We start from the raw sequence: 20,291 nt of genomic DNA on the forward strand, positions 1-20,291 counted from the left end.
CTCTGGTCCTTGAAGAAAGAGACTGTGGCCCTAACATCTGGTTCCTCTCACTACAATTTCTTCTTTACCAGCTATTCTCTTCCACCCAACCTTCACTGTATAGCCCTGGGTTCTTTGTACAGCCTTCTCCTGGTCTGTATGGATGCTCATTCATCTCCTCAGAGATCTCGTATGTTATCTTGGCTTCTAAGAATTGGCTGTACACTGAGGACTCCCAAATCTGTGGCTCTAGCTCTGGCTTCTAACTACTAAACTTATTTCTAAGTAGCTTCTCAGCATCTCTCCAAGATATTCTTAAGTTGCCTAAAACTTGACGTTTTCAGGTTGAACCTGCTTCCCACTCTTCAACCCACTCTTTCTCTTAGATAATACCACTATCATTGGAGTCACCCAGATAAAAGTTTAAGAGATATCTCCAGATCCTTTTTCTCCACCCACAACTAATCATTAATTTCTAGTAAACCTCCCATGATCTGATTGGATCCCTCTTTCCCATGCTCAGTGGGTACAGTTAATGCATTTTTCTCCTCTCATTTGGACTATGTAATATTTTTTTTCCTGCATAAATTTGCTCCCCTCTGCAATCCATCCTTCAGTCATCCAGTTATGTTTATAAAATAGGATTGGATTATGTCATGCTCTGAGTAGGTGGCTTCCCTGCAACAGTCTACGCGAGTCTCCTGCATGGAAGTTAGGCTTCCTGTAGTTGTTCTATTTGAACCATAAGGAGGTAATAGGGGCAGACTTCCCCCAAAGGGTTTTGTTTCCACTGTCCAACACCTGAGGGAAAGTTGAGTCCTCAGAGAGCAAAATGACTTTTAGGGAGGGCCTTGGTCAAGTGAGAGACTAGCCTTGTCCTCACTCTCTGGAGTCTGAATTTGAGGCTCCAGGAATGAGGTGTCTTCAAGGCCCTGGAAAGGCAGACTGAGGCAGGCTAGAAGCAAACCCAGGAGTGATGGCACATAGAGAATATGTTAAACATCCTTTGTTAAGAGACCATTCAGTGCATATTATGCTGTATACAGTTCAGTTTTTGCTGTTAAGCCTAGTTTACATGGTCCAAAAGACACACACACACACACACATACACCCGAGGAAAGTCTGGGCTACAAGGTCTAACTACATTGCCTAGGCGGAAGGTCTCCCAGTTGTCAACCTTGGAGGACATGGGGTCCTTTAATAAAGAAGCCAGGAGGTCTTACCCTCCTCTACTAAGTCTGTCGTGTAGATATCCATGGCTCTCAGGATCCCATCTCCTCCCTTTCATCCTGCCATAAGGCTGGGCTCCTGGGGGGATGTCAAGGAGTTGGTAGAGCATCCTCAAGGCACAAGGAAACTGGGACATATATTCTCTAGCTCCCATCTGTCATTAGTTGATGGCTGCTTCAGGGGAGTGGGTATTAGTTCTCCCCTATTTCCAGCCTTCCTTTGTGATCTGAGAGAAAATATGAGAAGGGCATCCATGTCAGCTGTTACAGAATAACTATACTCACCCTGGTCCTGATTCCTTATTTATATTTTGCTATTATATGTATTTCCTAACAAGCTGCCTCAAACTCTCTTTGGAATGAGGTCAAGTATAGAAAGAAAATTCTAGCAATAATAATCTTTTACTAGTATTGTGCCCACTCCTCTCTCTGTACACATCTTTTAATGACAGAATTTCCCTCTTGTGCCTTAAGATTGAAAGCAAGAATCCTACAATTCCCTTTACAAAACTGGCGAGAATTTCTACTCTGTTGTATGATTCTATGAATATTTAATTTCCCGCCACTGGTTTCATCCATCAATAGAACCCCAGCTGCCACTTCTTCAGTTTTTTAGAATTAAAATTAAACACTGCTCAGTGGATCATAACCACCAGCTTCCAGGATGCAGAGGAAACATGTTTCAGACTTGGATTGGATCATTCCTCTCACTGTCATCCTCATGACCTGGAAAAGACCTCAAAATGGCATTATCTTCCACTCCAAGCTTGCATTAGAGAAGGGATCTTTGTTTTCTATGCTTAAAAATGGAAGCATTTTCCAATTATCTGGCTACTTTTCTTTTTCTCTTTCATAACTAAGTTTAAGTGGGAGAAAATGTCCCGCTCATGGTATCTCCCGCCATAAACCTTTGAACTTAATGTAAGAGAATAATGAGGACAGAATATGGCTTAACTGACAGAGCAGCGGCAACATGTCAAATGTCACTTTTTGCTCTGTTGTTGTTTTTCACAAAGATGACATATGATCACTATAGAAAACTCAAACGACACAGAAAATTTATAAAGAAAAAGTTGCTTTTTAAAAATGATTTTAAGTCTTCCTATAATTTGAATCACTTTGAATATTTTGGTGAACATGCCAAATATATATATACACTGTATAGCTATACAATTTTACATAAATAGTGTCATACTCTATTTTCCCAACACATCTTCCTATAATTTTTAAGCATTTTATTTTTTAGAACAGTTTTAGGTTTACAGTGAAATTGAGGAGGAACAGATTTCTCATATACCCTCTTCACTACACATGCACAGCCTCCCCGATCATCATCACCACCCACCATAATGGTACATTAGTTAGGAAGGCTGGACCTACACTGACATATCACATCACCCAGAGTCTAGCGTTTACCTTAAGGTTCTTTCTTGGTGCTGTATATTTTATGGGTTTGGATAAGTGTGAAATTATATATACCCATCATTATAATATCACAGAATATTTTTACTACTTAAAAATCCTCTGTGCTTTGCTTATTCATGTCCTCCTCTCCCCCCGACATTGTGAAACCATAGAACTTTCTACTACCTCCATAGTTTTGCCTTTCTCAGGGTATCATATAGTTGGAATCATATAGCCTTCTCAGATGGGCTTCTTTCACTTACTAATATGCATTTAAGGTTCTCCTTGTCTTTTCGTGGACTGTTCATCTCTTTTTAGCGCTGAATAACACTGCATTGTCCAGATGTACCTCAGTTTGTTTATCCTTTCACCTCCTGACAAGTATCCTGGTTGCTTCCAAGTTTTGGCAATTATGAATAAAGCTGCTGTATACATCTGTGTGCAGGACATAAGTTTTTCATATCTTTTAAAAAGCTGCTACTTCTGTTTTTATAGTATTTAATACTAAAGTTACCATTTAACCACCATTCTTATAAAATAAATATACATCGCAACTAACTTAAAAGTAAACTAACAGCATTAGCATATCATCTCTGTGAAAGTAGGGTTTTCCTGTTTGAAATATCTGTATTTTTTTCTTACTCACTGGAAGCTTAGGGACTGCTCTTTCCACCCCCATCCCAGCCTCCAAGTTCAGGTTAGTCTTCCTTCCTCACACACACAAAAAAGATTCTTATACAAACAACCTGTCCAACCAAAATCTTTTCCAGATAAACATGTGTTTCCTGCTGAGCACTAAAAGAATCCTGTCCCTGAATTTGGCTAATTCCATTTCCCTTTCCATTTTTTTTCTCCTTTCCACTAGCAGATTTCTAAGGTCCCTTCTAAGCTCTCAAGTTCTGATCTTATAATTTTGGAAAAACCTTACAGGATATTAGCCATGAAGAATATGATGCCCAATCATTTCCTTCTCCAACTACATGGCTGGAATGAAAGCAACACTGCCTCCCTCGTGTTGCTGATTCAACATGACTTTGGCGCCACTGCTTGCTGTAAACAGGCTAATTCAAAACCTAATGCTGAAGGTAAAATACCTTTATCACATAACCAAATTTCCTGCCACACTGATGCAAGGGCTTTGAACCTCAGCCAACTTTTTATGGTAGTTAAAAAAAAAAAAAAAAGGCAGAGAGACAGCTGCTTTAATCAGATGTCATTTATATCATAGGGTCACTTCCTGTCAGGGGCTAACAATTTAGAAGCACATATCTTGGCTACCAGTTAGTTTTGTTTGCTTGTTTGTTTTTTATGATTGTGTTATGCTTAAAATTAAACAGGAACAAAATTAAATTTAAAAGAGATGAAGAAATTAAACTTGCTTCTTTTAAAAACAGTATAAACAAAGCTTTGGTGTTGATCAGGGTTGAAAATTCTGATGAAAGTAGATTTTGGATTAGCAATGAATCTGGTGTTGCTATTCCTGTGCTACCAGAAAAAGAAAATTCCACTAGTCAAGGACAAATGAATTTTTTTCCCGTAAAATCCATTCAGAGGGCTTTATCACTATGAATAACACAGCCTGCATCTTTGAATATGAGTTCATAGTTTTCTAGGAAAAGCAGATGTATATAATACTCCAAACAGCTGGATAAGGTGTAACAAATGCCTCCGTAATATGAAGTAGTTAGTACCAGCTCAACACACCACATTAACAAGAATCTGGATATTTTAGTCTAGATTTAGAGGTTTATTATAATTTAGTAAACATGTAGTCTACACAACATTTCAACAAACTGCTAGGGTTCCCACTGAAAAACGAAGAGCAACAGACCTCTCAACCCTAAGCTCTTATTCAATTCACAAATAATTGGGGGACAGGTAGATAGATACTCAGCCCCATTTTGGACACTAAATAGCAGGTTCTCTGTTGCTATGACCTTGGTCACCATTTAGGCGCTAAGCACACTCAACCTCTTTCTTCCTTCTCCATCATATGTTTATTCAACCAACAGGTTTTGAACATTTATTAAGTGCTGGACATTGGGATGGGTTCAATCATGAAGAAGATATAGTCATGCCCTCAACAACTGAAAGTCTAATGTTGGAGAAAGATTGTAATTGGCTATTATTATGCATAGTATCAATTTTCCATAGAAGGGTGGGAAGGCATGAGCCTTACCAAGGTGTGGGGAATCATGGGTGGCTTATCTTGAGAAGGACAATAAAGCTACAGTTTTCAAAACAAGTGAAGGGGAGGTGGATCAGAAAAAAATGGAAAAGAATATTGCAGAAGAAAACTGAATGTACCAATTTCTAGAGTTAAGAGAACATAAGGTAAAGAAACTCCTATATTCATCTTCTCTCCTGGTTACTTTAACATCTCATAGCTTCACCATCACCATCCAATACTTATCAAATTATCTACTGTTTACTAGGGTCAAGAACAACAAGCAATAGGGTAACAATACTCCAAGAAGATTCTCAAATCATTATTGAAGTACAGCAAGAAACGACTGGACCTCCCATTTGCTGGTTTCTCTCATTCTTCATTTCACTTCTGTGGATAATTTATAGTGTGTAGAACATGAATAGTACTACATATGTACAAAACTTATAAGGAAATAGATATATGAATGCTCAACAACTATTCACTGATATCTGCATGATCAAGAATGTTTGGAGGCCACTAATATCTAGATGGGCTTACATTCTAATTGGAGAAACAAGCTACAAAGAGATAAAAAGTCCCAAGCAGCGAAGCTAAGTGCTATCCGCAGGTGCTGGAGGAGTAAGGGGCAGGGAAAAATCCCTGAGTGCTGGGGGGGCTGTGAAAGGCTCCATGGCAGATATGGCATTTGACTTAGGCCTTGATAGAAGAATGTAACTTAGACTAAGTGTTATAGAAAGTTTAGGGAGGGCATTCTACCTGCAAAGCATGACATAAATTCAGGCACATGGGTATTGGGGAACGATGAGAAAACCCATTGTCTAACACAACAAGTTCTCACAAAGCAGGACTATAGTGGGAATCCTGAAGAAGACAATGGGGACAGGACAGAGGACATCTTCAATATCAGGCTAAGAAATTATACTTTATCTTGCGACAGTAGGGAACCTGGAAAGGTCATGTATTCCTTCTGTCTCATGACAAGCTTTCCCTGGAAATGAAAAAAGCTGAGCTAAATAGTCAGTGAAGTTCCCTTCTAACTCATAAGAGTCTATGTTACCAGTCAAACCAGCTTTCAAGAATGAAGGCAAGCCTGGCTGGTGTTGCTCAGTGGTTGAGCATTGACCTATCCAGGAATTATGGTTTGATTCCCAGTTAGGGAACAAGCCCAACTTGTGAACTTATTCCCCAGTGTGGGGGAGGCAGGAGGCAGCCGATCAATGATTCTCTCTCCCCCTTGATGTTTCTATCTCTCTCTCCCTCACCCTCCCTCTCTGAAATAAATTAAAATATATATTTTAAAAAGAAAAACAATAAGTGCAAAAGAAAGATATTTCAGAAAATTAAGATAGTTCACTAAATACTACCATGAAATAAACTTTTAAAGGGTGTATTTCAAGAAGGAAAAAACTGATCCTCAAAGAAAGATTTGAACTACAGAAGAAAATGGTAAGTAAAATAATTATAAACATGTCGTTAAAATTAACAAACTATGATAGAATAAGTAATAATCTCTAGTTAATAGTGCTTCAAAAGAGAAATAAAAGGACATCTACGATACCAACCGATTGCACATGGGTCACAAGGAAGGTGACTAGAGTTATAGCATTCTAAGATCTTTGTTTGTTCAGTAGGAGGTTAGTGTAGTGACTAACTTCAGATTTGTTACATAGACATGTTAAAATTCCAAGGGATAGCCACTTAAAAAAATAAAGATTTTATCGCCCAACTTGGAAGAAAGAGGAAAATGTAGTTGGTATAGATGGTGATGGAGAGAATCTTAATCAACTCATATATAAAACTACTTGCTGTTTATAAGACACAAACTAAAACAGGTTGGAAAAAAAGAGAAAATTCAAAAATAAAAGAAGATATAAGAAAAATACTAACCAAAAGAAATTCAGTGTAACCACATCAGTGTCAGATTAAATACACCGTAAAAAAAAAAAAATAGAATTACTAGAAGTGAGCATATGATGATAAAAGGTTTGTTTCATCAGGAGAATATAATAATGTACTTGCCTATGTCTAATAGCATAGATTTAAAAGAAATGAATAATCAGAATTTATTGGTTATATAAACACTACAGGCTCAGTGCACGGATTCATGCACCAGTGGGGTCCCTCAGCTTGGCCTGCACCCTCTCACAATCTCAGGTTCAGCTCAATCCCTGCAGGCCATATAAGATCTTTGGTTAATCTCTCCCCACCCTCCCCCCTCTTCCCTTCCCTCTGAGATTCATCAGTCTGTTCCATGTTTCCATGCATGTGCATTGAGCATCTGCCCCCTGGTGGTCAGTGCATGTCATAGCTACTGGTCAACAGTTGGTCACTTAGGTTTTTATATATATATATATATATATATATATATATATATATATATATATAGATTGTACACTGCAGAGCTGAATAGTATGATAGGATTACGTTCTCTTCGGGTTACGTTCTCTTCTCTATGTGTCCATGCTGGACCACTCTAAAGAAAATATTCCAGCCAAAACCAGTTTGGCTCAGTGGTAGAGCGTCGGTCAGCGGACTGAAAGGTCCCAGGTTCGATTCCGGTCCAGGGCATGTACCCGAGTTGCGGGCACATCCCCAATAGGGGGTGTGCAAGAGGCAGCTGGTCGATGTTTCTCTCTCATCGACGTTTCTAGCTCTCTATCTCTCTCCCTTTCTCTCTGTAAAAAATCAATAAAATATATTTAAAAAAAAAAAAAGAAAATATTCCAAATTTCAAGCTCAAATACATTCTCTATTCCTTTATTCCATCACTTGTTCAAAATCATATTATGGTTGGCATCTACTTTCCATTCATGGAGATGTGTTTTCATTTCTCTTGGGCAGACATCTAAGAGAGAAATTGTTGCTCCTAAAGTAGATACATATATCGTCCTAAAAGAAACTGCCAGGCCATTTTTCCACATGGCTGCGCCATTTCCCACTCCCACAAATAACATGAGGAGTTCTAGTGCTCCGCAGTCTCATAAACATTTGTGGCTGTTCTTTTTAATTTTAGCCATTCTAGTGGTATCTTCCTGTGGCTTTAATTTGAATTTCCCCACTGTCTAATAGCGTTCAGTATGTTTTCATGAGCTTATTGGCCCTTAATAATATTTTTTTTGAGAAAAGTGTCTGTTCAAATCTTTCACCCATTTTAAAAAACTGAGTTGTCTTCCATTTGTACCATGATTTTCTGGTGCAGATGTTTATTTTGGGAGAGAAGTTAGCAATTGTTTTTCCTGTTGAGAAAAGAAACATATGCCTCTACTATCAATTCCATGGAATTCGCCTGTGAACTCTCTCCCCAAGATTGTGTCCAGGCTGAAAAAAACAGAGAAGGTTCCAGAAACTTTAGGACTCATGTTTACTTTTTATAACAGTCTAGAGAAAAGGGAGGAGGAAGAGAGAAGAAAATCTGGATTTATATGTTTTAAAATTCTATGTATATAGTATTATTCTGGCCAAAAGTAGAGAAATTCGCACTTTGGCCAAATTTTTATGCCATCTCTAGCTGAGTAACACAATTCAGTTACATTTTAATATTTTAAAATTTTGATAAAATAACCCAAATTACATGCATTCTACTTCATCTCCATTTAGAATTCTTAGCACACACGTAGAGATTTTTTTTTTCTTGGCCACTTCAGAATGGATCTTGTTAACATCACTGTCAAGTTCTTTATTAACTGAAATGCATTTGATTTTAGCAACTGTCACTGCAGCTAGTCAAGTATGGCATAGTTCATGGGGTGGGCAAAAGTGGGTTTACAGTTGTGAGTATGTGAACACAGAGTTTATTCGTGTATAATTAATTTGTATTTTTCCATACAAACAACTGTAAACCTACTTTTGCCCACTGGTGTATTCCAGGATTCCCTGAGGCTCTGAAAGCATCAGCGAGGGTGTGACTGCTCACCTCCTTTATCGGAAATAGTATCCTCAACTATTGTACAGACTAATAAAAAAAAATCCTCAACTCCATCTTTGATCACAAAGATAAAAAACAATGGATGTGAGCATGCCCTCTAGCTGTAAACCAGTTCTAACCTTCACCATTTGCCCTGGAGAAACAGAGTGCTGACACAGCTCTACAGGTTTCTACTGGAGCTGTTGCGCAAGGCTTACAAATTGGTTCCTCAGTGTGGCACAGTGATTCTGATGGCAGACAACTAACAAGAGTCTGTTCTTTCTGGCCGTAAGGTCTACTTTTTCTCAGTTCCATATTTGTATGGGATGGGAGATAGCAGCCAGTTTCTCTTGATCTCTAAGGAATAAAACTTTTCCTGTTTCCCTCTATTCTCCATTATAAAATGGCAATCACTGTAAAACTCTTTAACTGTAAGAAGTTGTTCTCTTCAGTTAATTTTGCTTCCTTGAAGAACTTATTTTTAGCCAGAACCGGTTTGGCTCAGTGGATAGAGCGTCAGGCTGCGGACTGAAAGGTCTCAGGTTTGAGTCTGGTCAAGGGCATGTACCTTGGTTGCGGGCACATCCCCAGTGGGGTGTGCAGGAGGCTGGTCGATGTTTCTCTCTTATCAATGTTTCTGACTTTATGTCCCTCTCCCTTCCTCTCTGTAAAAAATCAATAAAATATATTTAATTTAAAAAAAAAGAACTTATTTTTAATCTCTAGCCTGGAAGGTGAAACCCACGATAAGAGAGGAATGTGAACTATAACATTCAGATCCTTTAAACGAGGGGTGTCGAACTCAATCAGAGAAGGGGCCAAAATCTAAAATCCAGCCTAAATCGCGGGCCGAATGGTTTACTGAACAGTCATAAACTGTCATTGTGATGGAAACGCAGCGGAGTGCAGTGATGACAGCGCGGTGCGGGCCACATTGCAAGGCCTGGCGGGACGGATTTGGCCCGCGGGCCTTGTGTTTGACACATGTGCTTTAAACTATCTTTGAAAATAAAGGAAAAATTATTACTATTGAAAGTTGTGAGTCCATTTCCACCTCCGCTCCAAAAAGGGGTCATTTTAAAGAAACATTTACAAAACAGACTAAAGTATTACTATGTTTTATCCTACCTGAATATATTTTTTATTGATTTTTAGAGAGAGAAGAGAGAGGGAGGGAGAGAAACATCAATGTGAGAAACATTGATCAATTGCTTCCCATATGTGCCCCAACTGGGGATCAAACCTGCAACCTGAGCATGTGCTATGATCAGGAACTGAACCTCCGACCCTTAGGTATACTGGAGGACTCTCCACCAATTGAGCCACATTGGCCAGGGCAAGGCAAAATTATTTTAACTTTTATAGGCAATGACTGAACTCAAAATCAAACCAGTGAGGAATATTTTCTGTGACTGATGGACCCAGAAATTTGCCACTTGCTAAAAGTAAGAGCTCCCATTAACATAAATGAGGCATTTTTGCTGTTTACTCTGAGTGCCAGCTTAATGTTCTGTTGATGGGAATAAATGTGGCTCAATGCTGAAGCAACTCATTTTTGGTAAGGGCTTACAACACACAGCTGTGGCTTCAAACCAGAGAATACACAGGCACAGTAATCCTCAGCCTCAGGCTGTAGCCCAGTGACACAGTGGGGATTTTGGAGGAGAGCCACACGCCTGCTCCCGTGAATGCATGCATTTCCCCATTACAACCTGTTTCTCCACCACTCTGGTAAACTGCATTCCTGAAGCAATAGCTCATGAGAGATGCGAGAGTCAAATTTCCTCTGACAAAACTTTCCGCATTTTCTTGTAGTTGTACGAGAACATTCCTCTGTGAACACCAGGCCAGGGTGCTTTAGCTTCAGACAAAGACAGTAGGTAAAAGACCCCGGAGAGAAACGATTTTTTTTCTACAAGCTATAAACCTTCCACTTGAAACTGTGTAAATTGTAGTAATGACAGAAGACTCTTCCTCCAGCATTTGTGGCAAACTCTAAACCAAACAAGAATCTTCATGGGAAACCTCTTAGACTTCCTTGGGGCAAAATTACCATCTAAGACTATAAAGAGAAGATCCTGGATCAAAGGGTTATTAAGAAGTGACACCTCTGGTGAAAACATTCCTAAGGAGGCTGTCTGCCCAGACTTGTGAACAAGCTAAGAATTTTGTATCAGTAATGACAGGGTCGGTGTGAATGGAAACCTTGATTCTAGAGCATGTGTCTGGTGTTTTGGATTAATAATGAAAGAAACCATAGTTCTGATTTTTAGAAAATGTTTTCATTGAAGGCACCAACGAACACTGCACAACAGGGGATGTGGCAGCTTGGCGCTGTGTGTGTAGAGCAGATGGGCAGGGACATGAAAACATTCCTCCCTACATAAAGGCCAATCGAAACTGTCCTAGGATGCACCTGGTTCTGCTTTCCACTGACCTGGAACTCAAGTGTGGCCAGGCCACTCCAAAAAGAGGCGTGCCAGGTTATTATGTTACATTCAGAGATTCATGACTTAGATGAGGTGAATGAAGTGACAGACAATGTCAACAGACTTTCCAAGAGCTGACACATCCCAGCCTTTCATTTATGGCCCTTCCAGGTTAACAACCACGGCCCCCTACACAAATCTGCGCTCCCACCTGGTGTCCTGGCCACTCGGGGCCCTTCCTCCTACCAGCCTCTGCCCAGGTCACTCCTCTCATCAGGATTGGCTTCTCACCTTCCCAAAGCCAATCCTCATAAAAGTGCTTTCTCACTGAAGGGTCTGCAGAACCCTCCAGCTAACAGCGCTCTCCCATTCCTCGTTATCTCTGCACAGATCTGATGCTCTGCCGCGCACAACACTGCATTTAGCAAAACACACCATCCTTCACGGTCTTGCACAGCCATTCGATTGTTTGTATACATTGCCTTTTATCTCAAGTAGACCAGAGATCTCTTGGGGGCTAGAACTAAATTTTACAGTTTTGTGTCCTCCCAGGATCTGTCATTAACTATTGTGGAGCACCCATTAGTGGTATCCTTGAGAATTTATACTAACAAGCAACTGAAATTTACAAAATACAAGTTACAGATCCTTATTCCCATCTCCTGATCTTTAGGGTGCTGGGGTTCAATGGGACTGCCTGCTTCTCAAAAGCCATTGCCATGTGGCAGCTGTGAGGTAGGTATCTGTCAAAGGGCCTGGACTCAGAGTCATCTGGAAGCTTTAATTTAGATACCAACACTACTTACACATATAAATTTAGGCAACTTCTTTCATTAAATCCAGCATTTGCAGCATAGCAAATCCAGACCGGGCACACTGTTATAAAATACAGCTTCTAAGAATGACTAAGAGAAACTGTGTGGGTGTACATGTGGACACATTCATGTGTGTACACACACATGCAATGCCCAGGATTCATTAAGCTCACTGTCTATTGTAGTATTTCTATTGTGGATGAAAGGGCCCACATGCTACCCTGACAAGCTCAGGGAAGGCCTGCATGGCAGTCTTGCAAACTCAGAGACCTAAAGTAGCCACAAAGGACGGTCTGAAATTAAACTTTAACTAAAAGCAGTTATGGTGGGCAGTTACATCCTAGGCTGGTATCTCCACTGACAAGGTCAACCTTTACCTTAACTGAGCCTCTCTGTCTTTTTGTATCTATGATAACATATCCTTGAAATGTCTGGGTAACTTGTAACTTCTCTTTTTCCAGACCTTGGGGCACAACCAGATGTGCCTGGGAGCCAGGACAGATAACACAAATCCCTTCATTGTTACCATATTAATTGGTGACTATTGGCGATCGATCCCGCACCCACCTAAGTATGTGACTATCATTTTACTTTTTATCCAATCCCAGAGGTCCCTCTTTCCCCTCCTCTCCATTTCGCTTTCTCCTGCCTCTCTAATCTATCACCAATGAATTTCCTGTAACCTACCTATGTCCCCTCCTATGATTGCAATGCATAAAAATAGATGAAAACAAAAAACAAAAACCAGAAAACAACCTGCCATTCTCTGAAGCATTACCCCAATCCAAGAGATACTGCTTCCTGGCAATTGTCAAGAGTTTGGCTCAAATCAAACTCACAAAAATTCTTTTACAGGTTTGAATGTTTTTACGCTACTTATTAAAAAGTGGAGATTCCCAAATTCTCTTTCAAACTAAATCAGAATATTTGGGGTGGGGGCCAACCATCTGCATTTAAACTCTGAGACCCAGTGGTCTTGCAGGAAGGACACATAATATACAGACAGTTAAAATGCAAAAGCAATTGTTGCCGTAGCCCTAGTCTGCACATCCAGGGTGCTGAGTCCAGAAGAGGGAGCTGGACAGTGTGCGGAGCCCATGCAGAGGAGGTGATGCCTGAACTGCATCTGAAGCTGGAGCTGTACCTACTGTTTCAGGTGGAGAAGCAGAGAGAACCGGAAATACCCAAGATAAAGCCTTTTTTTTTTTTTTTTTTTTTTTAAACAATGCACACCCTGCCAGGCCCCTATTTAAAAACCATTTTATGGCTGCCTTTGGGCCACATTGGGGGAAGGGGGGGAGGGAGTGAGGGAGGGAAGGAGGGGGGGGAAAGAAAGAAAGAAGAAAAAAAAGAAAAAGAATGTGCCACATGTAGGCATGTGCAACTGATTTACTGCTGCTGGAACTACAATGAGAATAACGAGCCTGTGAGAGATGATATTTATTATTTTTAAATATATATATTTTATTGACTTTTTACAGAGAGGAAGAAAGAGGGATAGAGAGTTAGAAACATTGATGAGAGAATCATCAATCAGCTGCCTCTTGCACACCCCCTATTGGGAACCAAGGTACATGCCCTTGACCGGAATCGAACTCGGGGCCTTTCAGTCCGCAGGCTGATGTTCTATTCACTGAGCCAAACCGGTTTCGGCGAGAGATGATATTTAAAAGGAAGGTCAATATCAGAGCTGGACAGGAAGAAGGAGCATGAGCCTTCCCAGATCACAGAAAGGCACTGAGAAGTTTCTCTGTTATTAGATTGCCTAAATTTTATCAAGATAAGGCCAAGAGAGAACCTAGGTTATCAGGGCTGGTTTATGATGATTAAAGGAGAGAATACATGTGAGAACAATGCAGCCCTAGCTGGTGTGGCTGAGCATCATCCCATGCACTGAGAGGTCATGGATTTGATTCCCAATCAGGGAACATGTCCAGCTTATGGACTCGACCCCCAGTAGGGGGTGGCAGGAGGCAACCAATGGATATTTCTCTCTCTATATCTCCCTTCCTCTCCCTCTAACGTCAATAAATACATATTTTTCAAAAGAACAATACATACATTATAAAGTATAAATGTAAGACTATTTCCCTAGCTGGGTTGGCTCAGTAGATAAGAGTGTTGGTCCACAGACTGAAGGGTGGCGGGTTCGATTCTGGTCAAGGGCATATACCTCAGCTGCAGGCTCAATGCCCAGTCTGGTAGGATCTCATGTGGGAGGCAACCAATCAATGTGTCTCCCTCACAAATCAATGTTTTTCTCTGTCCCTCCCCCACCCTTCCACGCTCTTTAAAAATCAATGGGAAAAATAGCATCAGGTAAAGATTAACAACAACAACAAAAATAATATTTTCTTTGTCTCCTAGTTATTAAATCCATTCAGTCTTACAGTGTTTAGGTTTCATATCCCCATCAGCATTACCTCACACTGGTTGCATATTTTGGTGACAAAAGTGTAGCCTCAGGAAATACAGTCACTTATTAGGACATCGAGGAAGAAAGCATCCTGGGGACATGACCCTTTCCAAACAAACCAGCTATATATCTGGGTCACTCATCCAACCACCCACTTGATAATGTCAACTATAAGCTAGCATATCCCTGGTAACCTTTGTTGAGCCTGTTTTCAGCTCAATGGTTTATATACTTATCTGATAGCAATGATCCACACCAGAGACTTAAATAAATCGAACTGATTTCACACCTTAAGCACAGGCTGTAAACCTTTTCTCCAAATACTCTTACAGCGAGCTTCCCCAACTTGGGCCAGAGGGGGATGTGGGGTCCCAGGTTCCCCACTCAAGTCATCCCCCTAGCTCCTCTCCTCCAGCCACTGGCAGGGGCAACGGGAGAAAGGAGGGGGACAAAGGAGCACAAGTGGCTCTTATCAGCCTCTTCCAGGAATTCTAAGCAAACCTCTGCAGGGCTCCTGAGGCATTTGTGGGAGTGGTGTTTCTCAGAAGGGCTGGAGACCCACAGATGGACATACAGATATGATGAGTCTGTTCATGCCTCTGCTCCGCAGCCTAACTGCAATGGTCATGTGATCTTTGGGGGAAACAAAACAGTTGCTCTAAGTGCCATGCCTCTTCCCACAGCTGAGAGTAACTTTCTCAGTGTTATGATTTTTTATACCAACTGCCACCCACACACCTGGGGTACAGTGTCTGCCTGGAGGACGGGCTCCCACAATATTTTCATCAGCCTGGTTACATGTGCCAAGCTCCTGGCGTTCCCCCTTCAGTGCTCAGTGTGACAGGGGAGAGGAGGCAGTATCGGGCTTCATGAGCGAGAGGCATGCGGTCACTCGCACACACATGTACAGAAGCACATGCTACTCCCGCAGGACAAAGGGCAAAAGTGTAATAATCCATCCGATGAGTTCAAATGACTATGGTTAAAACTGGGATCCAGGTGGCATCTGGCTGCAAGAGGCTGCAGGCACGGGCCCGCCCCGGGAGCCCCCACGCGCAGGGCCAGTTCTGCTGAGTGTCACGGAGGCGGCGATTCACACAGACACGGTGGGCTCTGTATTAGGCTAAGAGCTACAAGCCTTCAGGTGGCGTCTCTGGCAAAACAGGGCAAAATTGGGGTAGCCGAACCCTAATGCATCGGGAGTTAGAGGAACATCACCCAGCCCTCTCTAGTCCCTGATGCCACACATCCAAGGATTCGTGCAAGTACACCTGCAAACACTCACAGCACGGCTCAGTGTGCGTTCCAGTTCAAAAGACTAAATGGGTTTATCTAATTTTAGCTGTTTTGCTGTCTTTGCAACCAGTTCCTATGTTCCAGATTTTTGAAATGATACTCCCCTACCCACATACTCTCAGGATGGTACATCCGCGTAGCCAGAGCTCCACATCAGTTCCTCAAACCCCACCAGTGAGGGTCAGGGGCCTGAGCAGGAGTTTAATCCCTCCTACAAAGCATAGATAGGTCCCTTCCTTTTTATTTTGTTTTTTATTTTTAAAAAAATATATTTTATTGATTTTGTACAGAGAGGAAGGGAGAGAGATAGAGAGTTAGAAAACATCGATGAGAGAGAGTCATCAATCAGCTGCCTCTTGCACACCCCCTACTGGGGATATGCCCGCAACCAAGGCACATGCCCTTGACTGGAATCAAACCCGGGACCTTTCAGTCCCCAAGCCGATGCTCTATCCATTGAGCCAAACCGGTTTTGGGGGCCCCTTCCTTTTTAAAAACCAGTTTTATATACTGTACTAAAGGCCCAGTGCACGGCATTCATGCACTGGAGGCGGGGAGGTCCCTCAGCCCAGCCTGCATCCTCTCACAGGCTGGGACTCTGCAGTCTGGGACCCCTTAGGGGATATCTGCCTGCAGGTTTAGGCTCACTCCCCACAGACCTAAGCTGGCAGGCGGACATCTCCCAAGGGGTCCTTAGTGCTACCTCGGAGGCAGGAGAGGTTCCCACTATCAGCATTGCACTCAGCCGTAAGCCTGGCTTCTGGCTGAATGGCACTCTCCCTGTGGGAGCGCACTGACCACCAGGGGGCAGCTCCTGCGTTGAGTGTCTGCCCCCCTGGTGGTCAGTGTGTGTCATAGCAACCGGTTGTTCCACCAATCGATCGATTTGCATATTAGCCTTTTATTACATAAGATTACATTGGTTCTCAGTGAGGTGTAATTCTGGCCCCGAGGGGACATTTGACAATATCTGGGGACATTTTGGGTTGTCACCACTGGAGTGAGAATTGCAACTGATATCTAGATTAGAGAGACCAGGAATGCTGCTGAACATCCTATAACGCACAGAACAGCCCCAGGACAAAGATTTCTCAGGTCTGGATATTCATAGGACTGAAGTTGAGAAACCCTGTGGTATTTGGATTTTGTAGATTTCATGGGGAGGGAGGGGAAGAGTATTTTGTTGTTTAAAAATAAATTTGAAAACTTTCAGCTCTAGGACACCTGCCTAGACCCAAACTATGGAACAACATGATGAAGACTCTTTTATATTGAGCTTCAAAGTCCTATGATAGTACAGATTTTTTTAAAATTTCCATAATAAGTCTTTTGGAAAATCTCTAGCTTTTATAAAGAGCTGAAACCTTGCCTCCTGCGCCTATTAAACATGGGGTGGGAATCAAGGTGCTGTAGCCAGCTAGCAGGACATAATGCAAAACTCCTACTGAGCCGGCGTAGAACCTAAATGACTTCAACCGAAGCGGGAGATCAGATGGAGGCAGAGGGCTTGTCCTGATGGGAAGCCATGGGTGTTGGTCTCACAGAGATCAACTCCATCAGTCAGGCAGGGAGCCAGAAGTTAAATATATTGTTTCTTTTAGGAAGGAAAGTGAACAATGGCCTCCTCGTTTGAAACCACCATGGGAATTTAGGAAAGGGCAGAGCATAATTCCCAGGATGGAAAGTGGCCCGGCCTTCAGCGTTAACATCCTTGTTCTTCTAGGACAGCCTTCAACAGATTTTTCAATCGTTCCTGGAGACTCTCTATTTATAAATTCCAATGCAAAACCCAGGGACTAAGAGGCCTCTTTTTATGCCAAGCAAAGGAATAATTCTGTTTCGGGGGCCAAGGGGAGAAGTGCAACTGCCCAACATGTCCCGAAGGCTCCCTGCTGCTCTGAGGTCTCTGAGACATCTCTCAGAAAAAGAAACCAGCACCTCATGCTTAGGAGAATCCTTCCAGCCATAAAGACAGAATCCACATACCACTTCACACGTCACTCTGCCTATAAGCCTAGCTTCACCTTTCACCATCTTCTCTCTTGAGGCCATTAGACAGTCTTCCAGGAGGCGCCTCAGGTCCCTTGTGCATTAGTCATTCTACGTCATGCTGAACTACACGTAGATAACCATCTTCCCATGCGGACTGGGCTTTCTGAAAGCAAGGATGCTGTCACATTCAGGTTTTAACAATAGGACCCAAACTAGTACCTGGCCCATGAGGGATGAAACATTTAATGAACAAGTGAATGGGCTTGACCTGTCAAATAGGCAACAGGTTTCGTAGTATGACCTACCCAAACGCTACACGACTGGCCAAATCCAGTCATGTAGCATTTGGGTACGTGCAGTTTGCAGTGTGTGGTCGTAGCACAGAACTCGTTTCAGTAAACACTGCCAAGGAACAGGATAGAACTGTGCAGATGTTAGATGTTTCTCCAGGAACCATTCCACAGGTAAAACAATCGCAGGGTGGGGAAATTCAATAAACAGCTGCCTTTGAGGTGGCGAAAGACACACTCTCCCTTTTCAAGTGTAATCAGCGGGCCCGTTGACCTTGCTGCTACCCTTCCAGCAGAGAAACAACCCTGGTGTGGCTTCCTCGTCAGTCCTTCCTTAGAAGCATCCAGAAAAAAAAAAAAAAAAAAGCCCTCACACACAAAATTTTTTTAATGAAAACTGGCCATGGGACCTTTTTTCAAGCTGTGGGCTGGACTCCTTATAAGGGAAGATGAATCCACAATGTACCAACTCCTGCCTCAGGCCTCAAAATATGTCTAAGGTATACACAATTAGTGTATATACGCGGCCCACAAGTTGAGAACCGCTGCTGTAGAGCCTAAGACCCTCGGAAAACACAGATATTTACATTACGATTCACTAACAGTAGCAAAATTACAGTTATGAAGTAGCAACGAAAATAATTTTATGGTTGGGGGTCACCATACCATGAGGAAGTGTATTAAAGGGTCGCGGCATTAGGAAAGTTGAGAACCACTGAATTATTAAAATGTGTCATTAAGTATATTATCAGTCCAACCCAACATGGAGCCTAACTAGATATACTTAGGTGAGACGCTGGGAACTTCAGTAAAGGCCCTGGATCATTGAAAGGGTCAGAATGCATAAAGCCGGCCCACGCAGTTTCTGTTGCTGAGCTCTACCAACAGCCCTAGAAATAAGGCCTTTTTGGTTAAACTGATCATGAGAGTTCAGGAAAAACGGCCAAGAATGGGGGACTCTAATCAGGGTTCTATTTGGTAAAGAGATCTGGGCACGCACAACAGGAGAAAGCCCTTTCAAAGAAGTCTGCCTAAGGACAGCCTCACCTCTACAGAGACTGAAATCATCTATCAATGCTTAATAAAGGGGCCTTCACCCCATCCTATCCTGGACCCCAAACCCTCCTTTACAAGTGTGAGGGTTACTGAGAATGGAAGACATGAGGAAGATAGAATTTCAGGGCCTCCATGGATGGCCCTTATAAATGTCACAGAGAACGAGGTCCCCTTTAATTGTTTAAATGCAGCAGAATGTTGGGTGGGATTGTCCTGCTGTCCCAGAATTTTAACTGAGGAAAACGGTACTAAGTGCCTATCATCTGAGTTTGAGAGGCTCCTCCCATCCGGGCTTCCTAGAGACAGGACCTCTCACCCCACCGCTGATTCTGCACCCCTGCCCCAAAGTCAGAACGCATCTGAGAAAGGAAGGGGTGTCAGCCAGAGAGAGTGTGAGACTAGTCCCTTCCCACCCGAAGCTGAGGGAGGGAAGCTCCAAGACAGTGTGGCTCTCGGGGTAGAAAAGGGAAGACAGGAAGGAGGGGAGGAGATATTGGGCCTCAGGACAAGAATTCACCCTCCCTGAAGAGAGGCACAAACTTTCAGTTATAAAATAAATAAGTCATGGAGGTGGCAGCTAGAATAGCCAAGACCAGTATGGCTCAATGGATAGAGCGTCGGCTTGGGGACTGAAGGGTTCTGGGTTCGATTCCGGTCAAGGGCATGTACCTGGGTTGCGGGCATATCCCCAGTAGGGGGTGTGCAAGAGGCAGCTGATCGATGACTCTCTCATCAATGTTTCTAACTCTCTATCTCTTTCCTTTCCTCTCTGTACAAAATCAATAATATATATATGACAGCTAGAATAGTCAAATTCATAAAGACAGAAAGCGGAGTAGTGATTTCCAAGGGCTGGTGGGAGGAGGGATGGAGCTTTATTATTTAATGGGTAGAGTTTTTATTTTAAAAGAGTTCTAATAGGTTTTAAAAGAGTTCTGGAGATGGGTGGTGGTGACAGTTGCACAACAGTGCAAATATAATAAATACCACTGAACTGTGCACTTAAAATGGTTAAAATACTAAAATTTTTATAATATATGCATTTTACCACAATTAAAAATAACTTCATAAAACTAAAGAATGTGATGTATGTGCTAATTAACTAGTGGTGGGAATCCTTTTGCAATGTATGTGGAAGGATCACCACATGTACAGTTTAAGTGTCTTGCGATTTTGTCAACTATACCTCAATAAAACTGTGAAAAAAAACAAGGTAACAGGAAAGGTATGGAATTAGCCCAACACACTGTTAAAATATCCACCACCCAGCCCTAGCTGGTTTTGCTCAGTAGTTAGGGCATCGGCCATGGA

The 20,291-nt window shown here is 42.1% G+C and overlaps 1 protein-coding gene across 2 annotated transcripts in view; it reads right to left on the reverse strand.

The window, feature by feature from the left end:
* PRKCH (protein kinase C eta) overlaps positions 1–20,291 on the reverse strand; it is a 245,639-nt gene that overhangs the window by 130,187 nt on the left and 95,161 nt on the right. The window lies entirely within an intron of this gene.

Source organism: Pipistrellus kuhlii, unplaced genomic scaffold (assembly GCF_014108245.1).
Source record: "Pipistrellus kuhlii isolate mPipKuh1 unplaced genomic scaffold, mPipKuh1.p scaffold_m20_p_1, whole genome shotgun sequence".
Taxonomy (NCBI): domain Eukaryota; kingdom Metazoa; phylum Chordata; class Mammalia; order Chiroptera; family Vespertilionidae; genus Pipistrellus; species Pipistrellus kuhlii.